This window comes from Dromiciops gliroides, chromosome 3, assembly GCF_019393635.1.
Source record: "Dromiciops gliroides isolate mDroGli1 chromosome 3, mDroGli1.pri, whole genome shotgun sequence".
Lineage (NCBI taxonomy): Eukaryota > Metazoa > Chordata > Mammalia > Microbiotheria > Microbiotheriidae > Dromiciops > Dromiciops gliroides.
The window spans coordinates 70845147-70864878 of record NC_057863.1 but is presented as its reverse complement, the minus strand read 5'-3'; positions in this window follow the sequence as shown (position 1 = coordinate 70864878).

The following is a 19732-nucleotide window of genomic DNA, read 5'->3' as shown; positions in this document are numbered from 1 at the left end:
CAAATTTACACCTCACTCCAGATTTTTTAGAATCCCTGATTTCCTTCACGGATAAACTTCTCCACCATCTACTTTGGAAAGCTTTTCCTCATCCCCCAATGTGTTGGTGTTCTCTTCTCCTTCAAAGAACCATGTAAATACTTGTTGGTTAAAATGCAATAATTCTCCCCCAAGTAGCATTCAAAGGCAATAAATACTTGTTGTATTGACTTTTTGGATTGGAAACAATTAGCCTTGACAGGAAGAGATTTGGTATAGGGATTATATAAATATTGGAAGATATTTAATGTGTAAAAGGTATTACACTTGTTTTGCATGGATGAAGGGAAAAAAAAAAACTAGGACCAAGAGGGAAGCTAAAGAGAGGAAGATGTCAAATCAATACAATAAAAAAATGCATCTTAGGGGAAATAATAATTGAGGTGCTCTCCGAGTTTTGAATTACTTGGCACAATCTGCTTCCTATTTCTCCCTTGTGATGTCTTATTGCTTCAGCTAGGCTGCCTTGTCTACCCCATAGGTGACAATAGGAGGGGATGGCTGATCTTTTCTTCACAGGAGTTGCTTTTCCAGATTTTGGCTGAAAAGGCTGGACTGGAAACATGACTAATTGTCTGGAAGACACAACTATTTCCAAATCTCTTTGGTTAAGTGTCCTGTACTCATTCCACCTATATATCAAAGGGAAAGGAATAGTTGACTAGATGTACACAGTAAGTGCTTAATGTCTATCTATCTATCTATCTATCTATCTATCTATCTATCTATCTATCTATCTATCTATCTATCATTTATCTATCTATCATCTATCTATTCAAAGGCTTTGAGTTGGAATCTGGAGGTCACATTGAATCAATAAATGAAAATGATACCTACAAATAAAAATCTTAGTCTCTATTTCAGGTAAGACACATTTAACATAAATACATCAAGGAAAAAAGGTAGTGACTAATTATATATTTTTCCTTAATAGTATTTTTTCCAGTTACATGTAAGGATAATTTTCAACATTCATTTTTTGGGGGTGGGGCAATGAGGGTTAAGTGACTTGCCCAGGATCATCAACATTCATTTTTATAAGATTTTGAGTTCCAAATTTTTCTCCCTTCCTCCCTTCTAACCCCCCTCCCCAATTCAGCAAGCAATCTGATATAGGTTATAAATGTACAATCTGTTAAGGGTTAAAATTCTAGCTAAACTGTCTAAAATATCTAATGAGTGGTCGCCAATAAATTATAAGCTTTAGCAAGAGTTAGACTTTTAAGCATTTATTAAGGAGAATAAGAATTTGGTAAAGAGAGAGAGAAAGGCCTAGATTCCTATCTATTAAAGGGAGAGCACATTTCTAGCTCCCTTCTCCACCAGAGTCCAGAGGAAAGAGCCCGAGAATGAGTGCCAGTCTCTTCCTTCCTCCTCCCACTAGCCCACGTCACTTCCTGACTCCTGGTCTTGCCCTCAAAGACCTTCCCTTCATGGGCAGAACTCTTCTACAGTAAGTATCCAGCAGGTGGCGTTATTCCAATCGTTACAGTCCCCCCTGTTGTTCCTCAAGAAACAAAATGTTTCCTTGACGGAACAGTAAAAAGAATATAATAACTATTGCTAACTAATAATATGTGAACAACAATATAGAAAGGAAGAGAGGAAAGTTTTGTCCAGAGGGGCGATTTTTTTTTTGTCCTCATGAACCGACGCTTTGACATTAGTCTTGCAAAGGGAGGGCCTCTGCAGAGAATACATGTTACAGATGGTGTATATTATAACAGAAAGAGAAAAAAACAACAAAAACAACAAATCAAAACTGTTCATTTAAAGTCTCTGAAAGTCTTTTCTCAGATGTCCTCTAGGTGTAGTCATGGAATGGAAGTCTTTTCAGGGGTTGATGTGTGGATGCTGGTAATCAGCCAGGAAAATTTCCTACAAAGTTGAGCTTAACACAACTTTAAAATAGCTTTGTCAATAATCAAATCAAACAATGAAAGTTCTCAAAAACATGTCTAAGGGAATTCAGAATCTTAGTTGTTACACATGAAACATATAATAAAACAAAAATTGAAACATTCTTTAAAATTATAATATTACTATAGTCCCCCCCTTATGGAGGGTAATTGAGAAGACAATTGTTGCAATATTAATTATTAAAAATAATTTTTATCTTTGTTTCATCACTTTTTGCATCATCTGCCTAATCATCCTCATGCCATTATGAGAAATTTTAAAAATCTAATATAATTGGTAACAGGTGTCAAGGCCAAATTCAACACTGTTATTTATCATGACACCTGAGATAATTATGGGGGTTACCATAAAGAACAGAGAAATGATGGGATTTGAGCATTCCCACACTTGAGCAATATGTACTCTCCATACAGTATGCCAGGCTTAAAATAGGTGGATGGAATATACGTCCATGCCACCGAACATATTGGAGGAAACTGAGTCAGACTTAATCAGATCCATGGGATTAAGATGTCCATGGCATCAGGCATATAGGAGGGAGCATAGAAGCCAGGTGTAGGAGTGAGATGGGTGGGATGAATACTTCCAGCCATCTGTACAATATTGTGGGGAAAAATAAAATAAAATATTAAACCAAGAGAATCCAACCTCAACATTTGTCAAAAGCCGTTCCCTCGGCCATACCTTGACTTCATGCATGTCTCCCCTCATGTGACAGTTCAGTGTCTGCTCTTGCATGTATTCCTCTTGTGATTGGATGGCATCTTGGCCAACTGGCATCTGATAACTCAGAATAAAGGCAATTAATGTCTTAAATGATAAGTTCCCATAATCCAAGTCTCATATGGATTTAAAAATTGAGGATAATAAATGATTGCAAAAAATGTGAATACATCTTGACTCAGAACACAATATATAATTATGCAACAATTTCAAATAATACCCCTTTTGTTTTACTTAGTATACAATTACTTTTGTGGAAAATCAGAACATATTTAAATACAAGTTAAAGCATAACAGAATCTCAAAGAAAACTTTTACAAATGTTCCCCTCTTTTTTTTTTTGGAATATGCTTATCAAAAATAATACTTCTAGAATCAATTTACACTTGCCATGGTAACCAATTTTGCCAAGGAAATGCTTTAAAGAGTTTGATCAAATAATCAGTTGAGAAAAAATAACAAAAACAAACAACTCAGAATATGGGAGCACAATACTCCTAGAATTAACACTGTATTATGAAATCAAAACCATCTTGCAATTTTTTCAAATTAGATAAATGAATAGAAGAAAATACACATGGAACAATAAAAGACAGTGAAATTCAAACTAAGGAAATCTATATGAACATGAACTTAATATTAATAAGTATTATAAAATATAAACTTGATCACATGACTATTAAAAGCTTTTACAAATATTCTCCTTGTTTTAAAAACTAAGTATAAAACACAATCTCAAATGCATGAAAATCTCTATGAAAATAAACCCATACCATTAATTTCAAAATGCATATGTAATAGCATAGAAATCCTATGTAACCTCTGAACTGACATTAATAATCTGAGTGAATTCAGAACACTCTTGATTCCGATATCTAAAATCCCCAATACTCATATCAATACCTTGCTGCTTACTTCTACATTTCTGTAAAATATATACCCTTCCATGGCAAAAGAAGCAGAGTCTTGAACTATGTTGATTGTCATTCTTATTCAGCTTAAGTTTTTCTTCTTTAACCCCTCTATATTGTCTGTCAGTCTTTTCACCATACAAATGCTTTATAAGATTACTAATTAAAGACAAAAGCAGGTTAGCAAAATTATGAACAAAACGAGCATATCTGGAATTTAAAGAGTTTTCTAAGATTGTCTCAAAAGCACAGCCAGGCCGGGGAAGGGCTGAGCCTGAAGCTGCAAATGCAGGTAGAAAAAGTTGAGCATGCGCATCAGATTTCTGGACTTCCCAGGCAGGGGAAGCTATGGGCTTGGCCATAGGAGGAGTAGAGGGTGGGGTCTGGAGAGGAGGGGAGGGACCAGAGCAATTTGAATCAGACTTGATTTTGAACTCAGGCCTGGATTCCTCTTCCCCCACTTTGCCTCCAGGTGCTAGGGGATTAAAAGCTTCCAGAGGGTGGGTCATTGCCTCCAGGCATGCAAAATTAAAGCAACAATTACTGTTAGAACTGGGAAAAGCTGTGGGAATCTCTTCAGGTTTCTCTGAAAAAGCATGGTTGGGAGAGGGAGAGATATTTCCTTGTGTGAGTAAGTTGCTGGCTCTTTTAACAAAAATAAAAATAAAAATAGAAAATCCACAAAAACAAAGCATTAACATGATCTTATCTCCCATTTGTCTGGTTAAACAGACTAAAATCAAAAATAGGATAATTAGGGAGTTTAAAAGGTCCATTCGAAAAAATTTAAAGGAAAACACAGCCAGTACACCAGTACTTAGCAGTTAAAGGGAGAGGGAGGGGAAATTTCTTACCCAACCAGAAGATCAGAAGAAGACTGAGGTTTAGCTTTCCTCTTCGTGGTCAGCCATCTGTTAAGGGTTAAAATTCTAGCTAAACTGTCTAAAATATCTAATGAGTGGTCGCCAATAAATTATAAGCTTTAGCAAGAGTTAGACTTTTAAGCATTTATTAAGGAGAATAAGAATTTGGTAAAGAGAGAGAGAAAGGCCTAGATTCCTATCTATTAAAGGGAGAGCACATTTCTAGCTCCCTTCTCCACCAGAGTCCAGAGGAAAGAGCCCGAGACTGAGCGCCAGTCTCTTCCTTCCTCCTCCCACTAGCCCACGTCACTTCCTGACTCCTGGTCTTGCCCTCAAAGACCTTCCCTTCATGGGCAGAACTCTTCTACAGTAAGTATCCAGCAGGTGGCGTTATTCCAATCGTTACAATCACATTAAACATATTTCCAAAATTAGTCATGTTGTGAAAGAAGAATCACAACAAAAAGGAAAAACCTCAAGAAAGAAAGAAAAAACAAAAGAAAAAGTAAAAATCATATGTTTTGTTAAGGGCTAAAATTCTAGCTAGTCTGTCTAAAATATCCAATGAGTGGTCGCCAATAAATTATAAGCTTTAGCAAGAGTTAGACTTTTAAGCATTTATTAAGGAGAATAACAATTTTGGTAAAGAGAGAGAAAGGCCTAGATTCCTATCTATTAAAGGGAGAGCACATTTCTAGCTCCACTCTCCACCAGAGTCCAAAGGAAAGACAGTGAGACCGAGCGCCAGTCTCTTCCTTCCTCCTCCCACTAGCCCGCGTCACTTCCTGATGCCCGGTCTTGCCCTCAAAGACCTTCGCTTCATGGGCAGAACTCTTCTACAGTAAGTCTCCAGCAGGTGGCATCATTCCAATCGTTACAGTTTCAATATGCATTAAGATCCCAGAGTTCTTTTCCTGGATGTGGAGAGCATTTTCCATCATGAGTCCTTTGGAAATGTCTTGGATCACTGTATTGTTAGGAAAAGCAAAGTCCATCACAGCTGATTATCATACAATATTGCTCTTACTGAATACAATGTTCTCCTGCTTCTGCTCACTTCACTCAGCATCAGTCCATTTAAGTCTTTCCAGGTTTTTCTGAAATCTGCCTGTTCATCATTTCTTATAGCACAATATTATTCCAGTACCTTCATATGCCACAACTTGTTCAGCCATTCCCAAATGGTGGGCATCTCTGTGATTTCCAATTCTTTGCCAACAAACACACACATACACACACACACACACACACACACACACACACACACATGCAGTATATGTGGGTCCTTTTCCCACTTTTATGATCTCTTTGGGATAAAGACCTAGTAGTGGTAATATAGGATCAAAGGGTATGCAGCCCCATAGCCCTTTGGGCAGAGTTCCAAATTGCTCTCCAGAATGGTTGGATCAGTTCATAACTTCACTAACAATGCAATAGTTTTCCAATTTTTCCACATCTCCAACATTATTTTCCTTTTTAATCATATTAGCCAATTGGATAGGTGTGAGGTGGTACCTTAGAGTTGTTTTAATTTGCATTTCTTTAATAAATAATAATTTAGAACATTTTTTTTTAATATGGCAAAAGATAGCTTTGATTTCTTCATCTGAAAATTGCCTGTTCATATCCTTTGACTATTTCTTAATTGGGGAATGACTTGTATTCTTATAAATTTGATTCAGTTTTCTATATATTTTAGAAATGAGGCTTTTATCTGTAAGGAATTGGTTGTGATTTGGTGTTTCTATGACCCCATCTTTGGCTGGGATTGGAGGTCCTGGAACGCGCCCGTGCGCACTGGCTTCACGCCAGACACCTGTGCGCCTACATGGGCCTGGCCAAATTATAATTAAGGAAGCCCCGCCATGACTAGAAGCCTGGTGAGGACAGGTCAGGTGATCTTCAGCATCCAGAAGCTGGGGGGCTGGCATTTGTAGAGCCGCCTGTTAGTTTTGTCAATCAAAGTTGCTAGCCAATTAGCTTGGGGCTGTGTGTGTGTGAATGGCCCTGTTTCTTATGGGACAGGGGGATATTGGGAGAAAGCTGAGAGGGAGAGGGAGTGAGATGCTGAGCAGCTGGTCCTCTTCAGAACTGCTGATTCTGGGTGGTAGTGAGTTTGTGAGTTGTATTTTTTTTCCCTTCCTCTATTCCCTTTTTCTTTGTCCCTAGTTCTATTAACCTTGCTTGTGTTTTAAATTTGTCCCCATTAATAAACCCTGTTTTGTTTTTTTAAAGAGGCTGTTAATCTCCTTTTTTACCCCAATATTACGGCGAGCTGCCCAATTAACACTCCCTATATTAAATTTGGCCCTTACATATCAGAAACATTGGCTGTAAAAATTGTTTCCCAGCTTTCTGCTTTCCTTCTAATATTGGCTGCATTGCCTCTGTTTGTACAACCCCTTTTTAATTTAATGTAATCAAAATGATCTATTTTGCATTTCATAATATTCTCTATCTCTTGTTTAGTCATAAAGTTTTTCCTCTCCATAGATCTAAGAGGTAAACTATTCCTTCCTCTCCTAGCTTGCCTATGATATTACCCTCTATGTCTAAATCATGTACCCATTTTGACCTTATTTTGGTATGTGGTGTAAATTGTTGGTCTATGCCTAGTTTCTGCCATACTACCTTCCAGTTTTCCCAGCAGTTTTTGTCAAATAGTGAGGTCTTTTCCCAGAAGCCGGGGTCTTTGGGTTTATCAAATAGTAGATTATTATATTCATTTACTACTGTCTCCTTTGCCTAACCTGTTCCATTGATCCACCACTCTATTTCTTATCCAGTACCAAATAGTTTTTATGATTGCTGCTTTATAGTAGAGTTTTAGATTTGGTATAGCTATCCTACTTTCCTATGCATTTTTTTCATTAGTTCCCTTAATATTCTTGACCTTTTGTTCTTCCAGATGAATTTTGTGTGATCTTCTAATGCATTCATCATAGACTGACAAGAAACAAAACTCAATTCTATAAACAGAGACCTCAAAGTTTCTAAGACAAATTTTGTGATATGCTATATTGAACCATTATCACAAGCTAAACGATTGCTCACAAACATATAGACATAATACTAATTCATAAAAGCTTAAGAATCTTTAAAAAATAGATACCAGATGTGGTGAATTCAGTTCATACTGGCTTTCAAGAGCTGATTGTTAAATTTTCAGTATGAGCATTTATACCTTGGAAATTGGCAAATGCTACAAGTAAAAGCTTTATTGTTTTGTTAATTTCTAGCTTAATACAGTATTAGAGAAAATATTAATAGGGCAGATTAAAGTGCAGCATGCTAACTTTTTTCCCCTGGAGAGTTTATTGTTAAACATTTACCAGCATACTCCTGGATACCACCATACCAATCTATCATGATTTCCAGATCATATGGGACTGGAATAAATAAAACGCTTTTATAATACAGTGATCTGGCCGAGTGATTAGGATAAGATGCAATATAACTTACAGTTACATTATGCTATTTTGGCCATCCTTGTTGTCCAAACTGACATCAACATTGTGTCAAGAATCCTTTCAGTGAGACTCCACTTCCTTAATTTTTGTGATATATGGTGATTTGGTTTCATAGAAGATAAGCTCACATGACACTTTTAGTCAAATACCTACCCAAAAGTTAATTTATCCACCCACACGATGGTCCTTAAAACACTAAATATAAAAGAAAAATAGCAGGGTCACAACTTCTCCTGGGAATCTGTTTTCCTAAATCCCATTGGAAGAGATTAGAAGAATAAAAGAGCAAAAATGACAAGTCACATTTCTATAGTGCATTAAAGTTAACAAAGTATACCCATCAAAACAATATTGCAAGACAAATGCATGCTATAGTATATATTTTTGTTGTTGTCGTTTTATAGATGAAGGAACTGAATCTTGGGAAATTTAAGTGATTTGCCAATATTTGCAAGTCTGAAAAAACTCATGTAGGACTTGATACCCTAAAGAAAATTATCTCTAAAGTTTCTAGTAGCTAACTCATCTTTGCCCCTTTTTGTGAGTCAGTTTGTTCTCTGCATAAGGAACTTAGTCAATAATTCAAGTTTAACTTTCTGTGGTCTAATGAGAGATAGGTCTCTGATGGAGGCTTTATTGGTTTGTGTCTATCCATGGATATCATGAGAGAGTTAGGGGACCAGTCAGACCTGATCAGGTCTTCGGAGTTGGTAGTTGCTGATGAGAACTGGTTACAGAATAGTCTCCCTTCCATCCTTAGTCCTAGACTGAAAATGAACATCAGTAGAAAAAGGCAATACCCTCTGGAAGCTATAAAAAGATGAATATTTTTATACCAGGAGGAAGAGAACCTATAGAGTATCCATAAGGGTATATGAAAAACCTGAGATGAACTACTATTCCAGTTCTTGAATTTCTTTCAGGAAGAAATTAAATGTCATGTTCTATTATTTTGTCCTATTCATTCTTTTTTTCAAGGCAATGATGGTTAAGTGACTTGCCCAGGGTCACACAACTATTAAGGGTCTGAGGCCAGATTTGGACTCAGGTCCTCCTGAATCCAGGGCTGGTGCTTTATCCACTGTGCCACCTAGCTGTCCCCCGTCCTATTCATTCTTGAACCTAAAGCAGAGAATATCAGTGTTTTCCTTCACATTATAAGCAGATATTGGGATGCCCTTAAAGTGATTTGTTGATATCATAGAACAGGCATTTCTTGGGCTATCCTGACCCTTGTGGCAATGCCACTTTGCCTACATGGGATCATATTAAGACCCTGCTTCATTAATTTTTGTGATATATGGTGATTTGGTTTCACTGAACGGAGCTTTGTCCTGGGTCAGTATAAAGATCAAATTGGGTTTGGAAAAGAGCAGCCACTGTAGGCTTTGATCATGAAATCTGTCATTTTTTTTTTATAATTTCCTACTACAATATGTGAGAATCAATCCTACCACATCTTATTCAAAAAAAGTCTCAACATGCAGCACTTACACAAACAAGTTCTATACAACTATCAGCAATACTCTTATCCAGCTATTGACATAATTTGTGAAATCTGAATTTCTGAATACTGACATGAGTTCTTAATAAATGCATAAATTCACCCTACATTTTAACTTTAGGGCAAACTAGACTAGTGAGACATATACATTATTAGGGTATATTTGTGGGCTCCACAGACTGAAAATAGAGTCAGTGGATTCTGGACCATATCTTTTGCTTCAAAATAAATGGAAATCTCTCTCTATAAGAATCACAGGGCTCTGATTGACTGATGGCAAGACCAAAGTATCCATTTTAAACAAAGACCTATTCGGATGTTCTAGTATAGAGACTGCACTCAGTTACTTATCAGGAGTGTCTGACACAGGCATTTCTAAGAGAATAGGGAATTGGCTGAAAAGTACAAGGATGCAGCTGCTGCTGACCTTGCTGCAGAGAATCACCACCCCCAAACTCTTTGCTGTTCTTTGTGCTTAGGACCTTGGTAAGCTAAGGACCACAGCTCAGCACACAGGACTTCTCCAAGGTCATGCACAGCACAATAGAGTACAAACATTGACACAAAAGCAAAGTCATCTGGGAAAGCCAATTCCCCCACAATAGCACTATTCTGCCACAAAGAAGCCTTAACTATATCTTTCTCCCCTTCCCTCTTTCCTTTTCAAGTTTGAACAGCTCTGTGCCCTCTATAAAAGTGACCAGTCAATAAAGAAGCACCAAAGAAATGATTTTCCCCCTGCTTTTTTCTGATGGCTATTGGTAACCCAACTTAGACCCACTGGTAGCAGCTGCTGCTGCCAGCCCACCACCAAATCTCACCTACCAGACCTTTCTTATGGTGACAAGAAAAAGAAGTACGTGAGAATGGACTTATATTGCTTGTGATTGTCTCCTTGTCAACAAAATGTATACTGACTTGGTGATCAGTAAATAGATGAAGAATGAATTGACCATCCTATGAGTAAATCTTACTGTATCATAGCACCAAAATTAAGGAATTCACAAGCTATGAAACAGTAGTAAAAGGCATAAAATCCCCATGGCTCCGTCAGCATAGCTACATAAGCTACATAAGTGAAAAGTTAATGCACCTGAAGCACAGTGCCTTGTATGAAGTAGGGGCTTAATGAATATTTGTTTAGTTTGAGTTGAATTGCTCATGTTGTGTATGTTGGGCAGATCCATACATTTGCCAGAACACCAGTGAATCCTCGGGAATTTATGCAAAAAATGCTTTCCTGTTTATTTAGCTAGGTAACATTGTGGTCAGCTTAGAAGCTAGCTCACCATTTCTCATCATTTGAATCATCTGATTATTTAATAAACTCTAATTCATGTGAGGGGATCATGGAGAATATGGAAAAGATTATCCCAAATTCAGGAATGGTGGAGACCCACAATCAAGTCACATCTACCCCTGAAGGAGTTCAAGAAAGAGTCCAGTGAGAACTGAAGGAAAAAAGCCCCCAAAGAAATGAATGAATGAATGAACTTTTTTTGTTTTAATATCACCTTATTTTTCCAATGTGTTATGTCATCTTCCTTACCCAGAGAGCAATTCTTAATAACATACAATTAATAAATCACTAATTAATAACACTAGTAATAATATCTAAATTGAATTAAAATGTTATTAAAATCCATTACCATATTGATTCTTAGTAAAAACAAAAAAGTATAGGAAAATGAGAGTTCAGCAAGACTGGCCAACAATCAACCAAACTCAACACTTTATACATTGAGCTTAATTACATTTAGGATATACTTTCCCTGAAACAAAGGATGATTCTCCCACGCCCCCATACACACACCGGTAGTCTTCTAGAGAGATATAAAAGACAGTGGGCCTCAAAGTCAGGAAGATCAGGAATCAAGTCCTGCATCTGACATAGCCTGAATGTATGACCCTAAATAAGTCACCTATCTTCATCATATCTCAAGAAACACCCTAAAACTAAGTCATAGATAATTTGCTGATACACATTGGTAGAGGGAGTTTCCTCACTCAGTTTTCCTTATTTCCTATACCAGTGAAATCATAGGTCAAGTGAAAGAAAAAAAAAATCTTCTAGGAATGAATTCTTCTAGTCCATGAATACTAAGTTACCCCAGAGTCCAAAGAATCAAAATTCAGGTCACCCAAAGGATGATAGAATGGTACATGGTGTTTATAAGTAGGTTGTACCATATGGATACAAAAGAATTGTGTACAAAAACAAAGCAAAAAATAGCATTAGTAAAAGGCATGACTAGAAACAGAAATGGACCACTAGGCATTCCGTGACAGCGAGGGACAGACAGCCTGGGTGCACCATTAGTAATAACTGAGTGTATAGATATCCAGAGGAAGGACTCTAGGATGTTGGTTGAATTCTCTGGGGTCAAATGAGAAGAGAATGCAAATAACAGTCATGTAGGCTGAGAAGACAAGTAAACTTTGAAATCTGTACTGATGGTGCAAGTGCCTATACAGACAAAGAAACTGAGGCCCAGAGATATTAATTTCACACAGGCAGCAAATGGCAGGGCTGGGATTTGAACTCAGGTTCAGGAACTCACAGCTGTACTGAATTATTGAAGTATGAAAATAACTAAGACTTGGGAGATTTTTTTGTCGCAAAAATATATTTTTAAAAATAACATATATACATTTAATGACTATATAAATGAACATACTTATTCTGCTGAGAATATGTGAAAGAGACTAATCTGCATTGGTAAAGGGAGTTCTTTACACCAATGAAATCACATGATGAGATAACAAAGAAAGAATAAAAGGAAAAATAAAACGAATAAAGATGGAAAGAAGAAATGAAGGAAAAGGAGGAAGGGAAAAAGGAAGGAAGGGAGAGCAAGAGAGAGAAAAAGGAAGGAAAGAAAGAGAAAAAGACAGGAAAGAAAGAAAGAGAAAGAAAGAAGAAAAAGGAAAGGGGGAAAGAAGGAGAGATGGAGAGAGAAGAGGAAGGACGGATGGAAGGAAAGAAGGAAGAAAGGAAGGAAAGAAAGTAGGAAGGATAATGACATTTATCTACATGCATTCCCATTCCCTCTATCTTCCCTCTAAACTGCCTTCAGTGGGGCAGTTTTTTTTTCCAGTTCAGCCGACCACAGAAACCAATGCTAACATCTCAGTGTTTCTATTTTCTTTATGCAAGGAAGTGCTTTACAAGAACTCCTTAAAACAGAAACATTTTTTTTGTGTGCTTATTACAGGCACCTCTCCTGAGACCTGTGTGAGACCCTTCAGGCTGTGTATCTCAGAGGTGATAATTGAAATTCTCAGGGAGCCAAAGTCACTTGGGTTTTGAATTTATATCGGTTGTGACAGCATGGCAGGAGAGACATGTTGCCTATCTGTCTGTCTATCTCTGAATCCCCTCCCAACTTAATGCTTCCCCTTACAGAAGCAGGGCCTTCATATCTGTGAAAGGTTCACATCTCAAGGTATGAGACTGAGCTTGGTATTTTGACTTCCATTTACAGAGTCTTTTTTGGCTACATACACTTTACATTATTTTCTATCATCCTCACAACAGCCTCAGAAGGTAAATATTACTGTTATTTGTTATCCTCTTTCTCCATATTAGATTATCAGAATCAGATAACTTTAAGTCACTTGTGCAAGGCCGTATAACTGATGAGTCGGGGCAGCTAGGTGGCACAGTGGATAGAGTACCAGCCCTGGAGTCAGGAGTACCTGGGTTCAAATCTGACCTCAGACACTTAACACTTACTAGCTGTGTGACCCTGGGCAAGTCACTTAACCCCAATCGCCTCACGAAAAAAATAGTATAACTGAAGAGTGGCAGTTAAGACTCAAATCCAGGTCTTCCTACTTGCTTCTTGTGCTCTTTCCCTTACCTTATCCTACCCTTCGGGGACCACAAATCCTTAGGTTAAGTGAAAGTTTGGTGATTCAGTTATTGTGAGTTTTGATCCTGGCTTGCCCATGGGCTTCTAGGTGAGCTTAAATGGATTCCTCTGACCTTTCCCTGACTCCATAACTCATCTCTAGGGTAAGTAGTGCAGCTATTGTCTGTCCCAGTGTAAGTTTATGGAAATTTTTTTCTCTACTGGCCATCTGTGCTCTTAGTTAGCAGAAGCATCATCAATGTTTTTGTTGCTCTCCATCATGTCAGGCAAACCTGGAAGCAATCCAAGTTCTGACATATACTGTCTATGTGGCCTTTGGCATGATGTCTAATCTTTTCATGGACCATATAACATTCTAAAGTTGGGGTTCTCAACTGGAAGTCCATAGACCCTTAGATTTCAGGGGGTCCATTAACTTGGATGGGAAAAAATTACATGTTTATTTTCATTAACCTTTGGTTTTCTTTTCAATCCTATTTTATTGTATGCATTTAAAAGCTAATTTTGAGATGGAGGCCATAGGCTTCATCAGATTGCTAAAGGAGTCCATGACATTGTGTTGTTTAAAAATCTAAATGTGGGTTCAATCTGCCCCCTCCCAGTTTTGGGGGGAAACTGGCTAAAATCACTGATAAATTCAGGAGGAGTTTAGGCTTTTAAGGATTTATTAAAAGATATAAGGTAGTGAAGAGAGAGAAAGATAGAGAACAGATTCCTTATAGCATGGAAACCCTAGCTTTCCTAGCAGCCCATGTGAAATTCTGCTGCCAAACTGATGTCTTGAACCAAAAAAGGAAGATCCAGTCTACCAGCCTCAGCTTCCTGTCTTCCTCCCTGAAATGGGAGGTTCTTCAAGTTGATTGGTTGAGAGTGGTCTCTTGTTGATGTCGCAGTCCACAGCCTCTGAGAACACATTCTACTCAGGGTTGGCCAAGTGTGGTCTCAATTTAATCGACCTTAACCAGGTTCAACTTCTGAGAACAACACCCTACTCAGGGCTGGCCAGGTGTGGTCCCGATTTAATCATCCTTAAGTAGGTTCTCTGTCTCTCAGTCTCACCCAATTCAACCAATTCCGAATCAATCTTCAGGTGGGGCTCCTGGGCATCTGCCAAGTCCCGTTATTTTATCACAATGTCGAAAAAAATGAGGAACACGGGCCCTCAGGCAAATTGGTACCAGCATTGGCTGGTTAGCAGTGGCAGGGGTCCTTTGCTCCATCAGAGCTCCCTACACTTAGTGTCAAGTTTTTAAAAGTCTTTTTTTTTTTTTAAAGTAAGTACTTTTGCTAAGAGAAAGCTGAATCTTTGTATGGAGACTTGCCTAGCACAATTTTATTGTGATTAATTGGTAGTTATAATTATATAAAGAAATATAGATAACTATAGATCTGCCTGGACTTCTCATTTCATCAATTTAGGGAATTTATGGTGTGGAAAATCCCTTAATAAATGCAGGCTGGCAATTCATCTTTAAATTAGTCTTAGAGGGTTCCTTAGAGGTATATGGAGATTAAATGACTTGGCACCTTTACTATTTTTCAAAGGTAGGGTCTGAATTTTTTTTTCTGATTCCCAGATCCTTCATCTACTCTGCCATTCTGCCTCTTACTAACATGATAATAACATCTAACATATAAAGCTTTAGGGCTGGCAAAGAACTTTACATACTATTATCACATTTGAGCTTTATAACAACCCTGTGAAGTTGGTACTGTGGGTATTATTATCCCTACTTTACACATGAAAAATGTAATTTGCCCATGAGGTTGTAAGGCATTGTGGATAGAATGCTAATGCTTATGACCTGTGCAATGATGAGACAGTTAGCTTCCCTGAGACTTAATTTTTAACTTGTAAAGTGAGGATAGTAATGCACATAACACCTCTCTCATGAAGAGGCTTAAGTGAGATCCACAACCAGAAGTATTTATTAATTAACCTATTATGTGTTAGACACTATGGATACAAAAACAAGCAGGAAACCAATGGGATGATACACGTGAAACATTTTTCAAACTTTAAAGCATTGCCAAAATGTAGGTGGTGATGATGATGCTGTGTCATGGAGATGAGGATAAGAGACGATGTCCTAGGGAAATGGTGCAGGTGAAAATCTGGACTGGGACTGGGATATTGGGGTCAAGCGGAGAAGAAATAGACATAGGAGAAAGTGACTTGTGGGAAAAAAAGCCATTGGAAATTCTAGAGAACCTAGGGCAGGGAATACAGAAAAAGGGAAAAGGAATGAAAAAGCTGTAACAGCTGAGGTTCATCTTAGGGAATTGTAAATTCAGTTACTTCAAGGAATTTATAGATTCATAGTTTCTTGGAATTGAAGAGGCCTCTAGAAGTCATCTAATCCAACTCTTTCTTTATGCAGATGAGCAAATTGGTGCCCCAGGGATCTTTCCACTACTGTGGGTGGAGTCCAATAGGCTGAGTTGAGGAGCAAAGCTATTTAGGTGGCTATTACAATGGTTACAGTTTAAGGTGATGAGGGCTAGGATTAAATAGTAGCAGTAGAAATGGGAAGAAGGGGACTATGTGAGAGACATTGGAAAGAGAAAATGATTAAGACCTGGTAAATGGTCAAGTCTGAAGGGGAAGGGAGAGGGAAGATATCTCTGAGATTTCAAGCCTAAGTGACTGGAAGAATATTAGTACAAATAGGGAAGTAAAGAACTTTAGAGATATTGTATATGATGGTTGATTGTTGAGCATCCAGTCAAAGATGTCCCCCAGGCACTTAGCACTGACTGAAGGACTTGACCATTTCATCAGCTAAAGATCAACTATCGTGTGACCCTGGGCAAGTCACTTAACTCCCGTTGCCTCACAAAAACAAAACAAAACAAAACAAAAAAGTGTGTCAAATGTTAAGTCAGTGGATTTTTGTTCCACTGACTACAACCTCCAGTCCTGAAACTACCCCCAAACTGAACTTGCTTTTGAGAAGGATAAGACAATAAACTCAATAGAGAGATATACTTCTGCCCTTCTATATAATAAAATCCACCTACATATTTTCTTTAGGGAATTGCCCAGCTGGTAGTATTGGTGGTCAATATCTTGCCACTGTTTGGTCTATATATGGGATTCAGTTTTGGGTCTTAGTCTATGCTGAAATGAACCAATTTTCCCCAAATTTTGGTTCCTCCTTATAGCTAATCTAGGGGGACTGACTGCCTTTGATCCTTTTGCCTTTTTGCCTTTTGAAAACCTTCCTTCAGGCTTAACCTGCAATCCAATGCATAAAGATGCCTGACCTTCCTTTTGCCTCCCTGGGGTATGAAGATTTGCTCTTCCTAATCTTTAATTACTTATTTCCTTTCTCTTGTGCTACTACCATTATAAGTATTGTCTGCTATTCATTCCCTTTCCTTTTCTTTCCTCTGTCTGCAACCTAATACAGTACATTGGGGTTTCCAAGGTTTATTGGAGTAAAACAGCATGGCCTAGGATGGGGGTTCTCAAAGTGTGGTCCCTGGACCCTTGAGGGTTACCAGGACTCTTTCAGGGGGTCTTCTGGGTCAAAATTCTATGATGTTATTTCTATAGATGGTTGGATTTTCTTCTCTATTTCCTTTTGTATGTGTGTTTGTGTGTGCATACATATATACACACACATATATATGTGTATATGTGTGTGTGTTTATATATAGAGAGAGAACGAGCACAACAGAGTGAATGCAGAAGCAGATATGAAAATCCAAGTCTTCTATTAAGCCAGACATCAAAGAAATATGCTAAATATGTAAAACAATGCTGATTTCATTAAATTTTTAAAAAACTTAGTTAATTTATCAGATTTCATTCCTAAAATGGTAAATATCCATAGATAAAATCCACATGAACAAAAGATCACTGGGGTCTTTAATAATTTTTAAGTGTATAGAGCAGGGGCAGCTAGGTGGTGCAGTGGATAGAGCACCAGTCCTGGATTCAGGAGGACCTGAGTTGAAATCCGGCCTCAGACACTTAACACTTACTAGCTGTGTGACCCTGGGCAAGTCACTTAACCCCAATTGCCTCACCAAAAAAAAAAAAAAAGAGTATAGAGGGGTCCTGATACCAAAAAGCTTGAAAATGGCTATTCTCATGGATTGAAAACTGACCTCAGGGTCAGGAGCATCTACATTCAGGTCCTACTTCTGACACATACCAGCTGGGTAGCCTAAGAGAAGTCATTTATCTTTTCAGTGCTCTGGGCAACATCAAAGAGAACATACCAACCTACCTGTATTCATAGAGGTAGTTTCATCATATCAATGAAATCACAGCTCTAGTCCCTATCACTTAATCCTGACCTGTTGAAGTATTTATAGGGGAAAAGAATATAAAAATTGACAAGTCAAGAAAAAATAACTAGGGGCAGCTAGATGGTGCAGTGGATAGAGCACCAGCCCTGGAGTCAGGAGTACCTGAGTTCAAATCCAGCCTCAGACACTTAATACTCACTAGCTATGTGACCCTGGGCAAGTCACTTAACCCCAATTGCCTCACTAAAAAAACCCCAAAACCCAAACCAAAACAAATAAATAACTAGTCATGTATATGGAGGAAAACAATGCAGTCTCTGGCTAGGATAGTCCAAAAGCTTTTTAGTTTAATGTCTAACTACAATCCTAGAGTTAGCCTAGCTTGATTGAGAATCCTCTCCAGTCAGACCACCATAATTACAACTTGTGGTTTCAAGGTAACATGGTATATTTTGTCCTAAAACCCCATTTTCCTCATTCCTGCTTTTGGTTCTATATTAACCCAATTGGATATTTAGGACTCAGCTTATTGGTTCATTCTACAATCTCAACCTCACTCTTGGCCAATCAAGAAGGTCTTCTCTTTGCCTGGAGGATTTTGGGTGCTCTATCATTATTATGACAACAAAATTCCTTGGCTAATTAGATATCTATTGTCGCTCCACCTGAAGTGAAGAGTTGGGAGGGTAGAGGATAGGAAAAATTTTAAAAGAAGCTTGTCATATATAAAGTGTGCATTGTCATTTCAATAAAAGATTAAAATATACTCCTAAAAAGACACAGAGGTCTTCTTTCATATCTTCCATCAGATAAGGAGGATGAAAGCATTGACTATAGTAAGAAACTCTCCCTGAATACCCTCTGTGGCTTTTGCATGCTCTGGGAAGTCCTGGACAATTAGATACCAAAGTCATATTCTTTGTGTTATTATAAAGGAAGTGTGTGTGTGTGTGTGTGTGTGTGCACATGTATTCCATACTTCCGGTATTGCTCAGTCATGGTCCTGCCCTGATTCTAACAAAGATGACAACAGCCACCACCACAAACAACAATTGATGTCAGAAATTGGGAAGAGTCTAGGGAGTTTGCCAGATTGGAAGACATCTCAGAGTGTAGGAGAAGATAAGAAAGTGAGTAAATAAGGATCTTTATTAAGTAGAAAAAGACACACATGGGTCCTTGAGTCAGGATACCTGCTTCCTAAGAAAGTGCATGTCCTGAGCTGTCTTATCCATAAAATTGGGATAATACCTATGCTACCTACCTATCTTCCTAGGGTATTATGAGGGAAGCATTTGATGCACTTTATATTGCTATGTAAATGGGAGTTATTTCACTAATAATAATTTCATAATCCTCACACTGAGGAGGTCCCTAATAAATCCCATGTAACTTTAGGGATTATCTCACCTATTCCTGACCAAAGAAATGACACACTACTCTTACATACCAATCTATCATCATGAGGTTATTTCATATTCATTATGCTTTTGGGACTGATCATGTCACTTCCCTACTTAATTGAGTTTAGGAGCTCCCTAATGTATCTGGGATTAAATATAACCTCCACTGTTTGGCCTTTACAAATTGATACCATTCTACTTTCCCTGCCTTATTACTCCTTCCATGTACTATTTAGTTCACCCAAATTGACTTTCTTACTGTTACTTATATGGGACCCTTCCTTTTCCATCTCTCTGCCTTTGTCCCAGCTATGCCCTATACTGGAAATGCACTCCCTATTCACCTCAACCTCTCAGGATCCCTGGTTTCCTCAAAGACCCAGCTCAAGAGCCATCTTTTGCAAAAGGCCTTTCTGGGTGCCCTCTGAGCTCCTAATGTCTCTTTTCTAATGTTATATTTCTTTGCCTGGTACATTTTGTATATACCTGTATATGTACATGTTGTATTCTTTGTTAGAATGTAAGTTTCTTGAGTACAGGAACTGTTTCCTTCTGTCCTTGCATCTCCAATGACTAAAGTAGCATCTAACATATAGTAGATGTTTAATAATTGCTTTTTGATCCCCTAATTGATTGGTTCCTCCAAACAACCATGGTGGGGTGGGAGTATATTATTATTATTTCCATTTTACTGATGAGCTTTGTCCAATTATGTTACTCATAAGTGGCAGAGCTGAAATTGATCCCAGGAATTATGGCTCTGA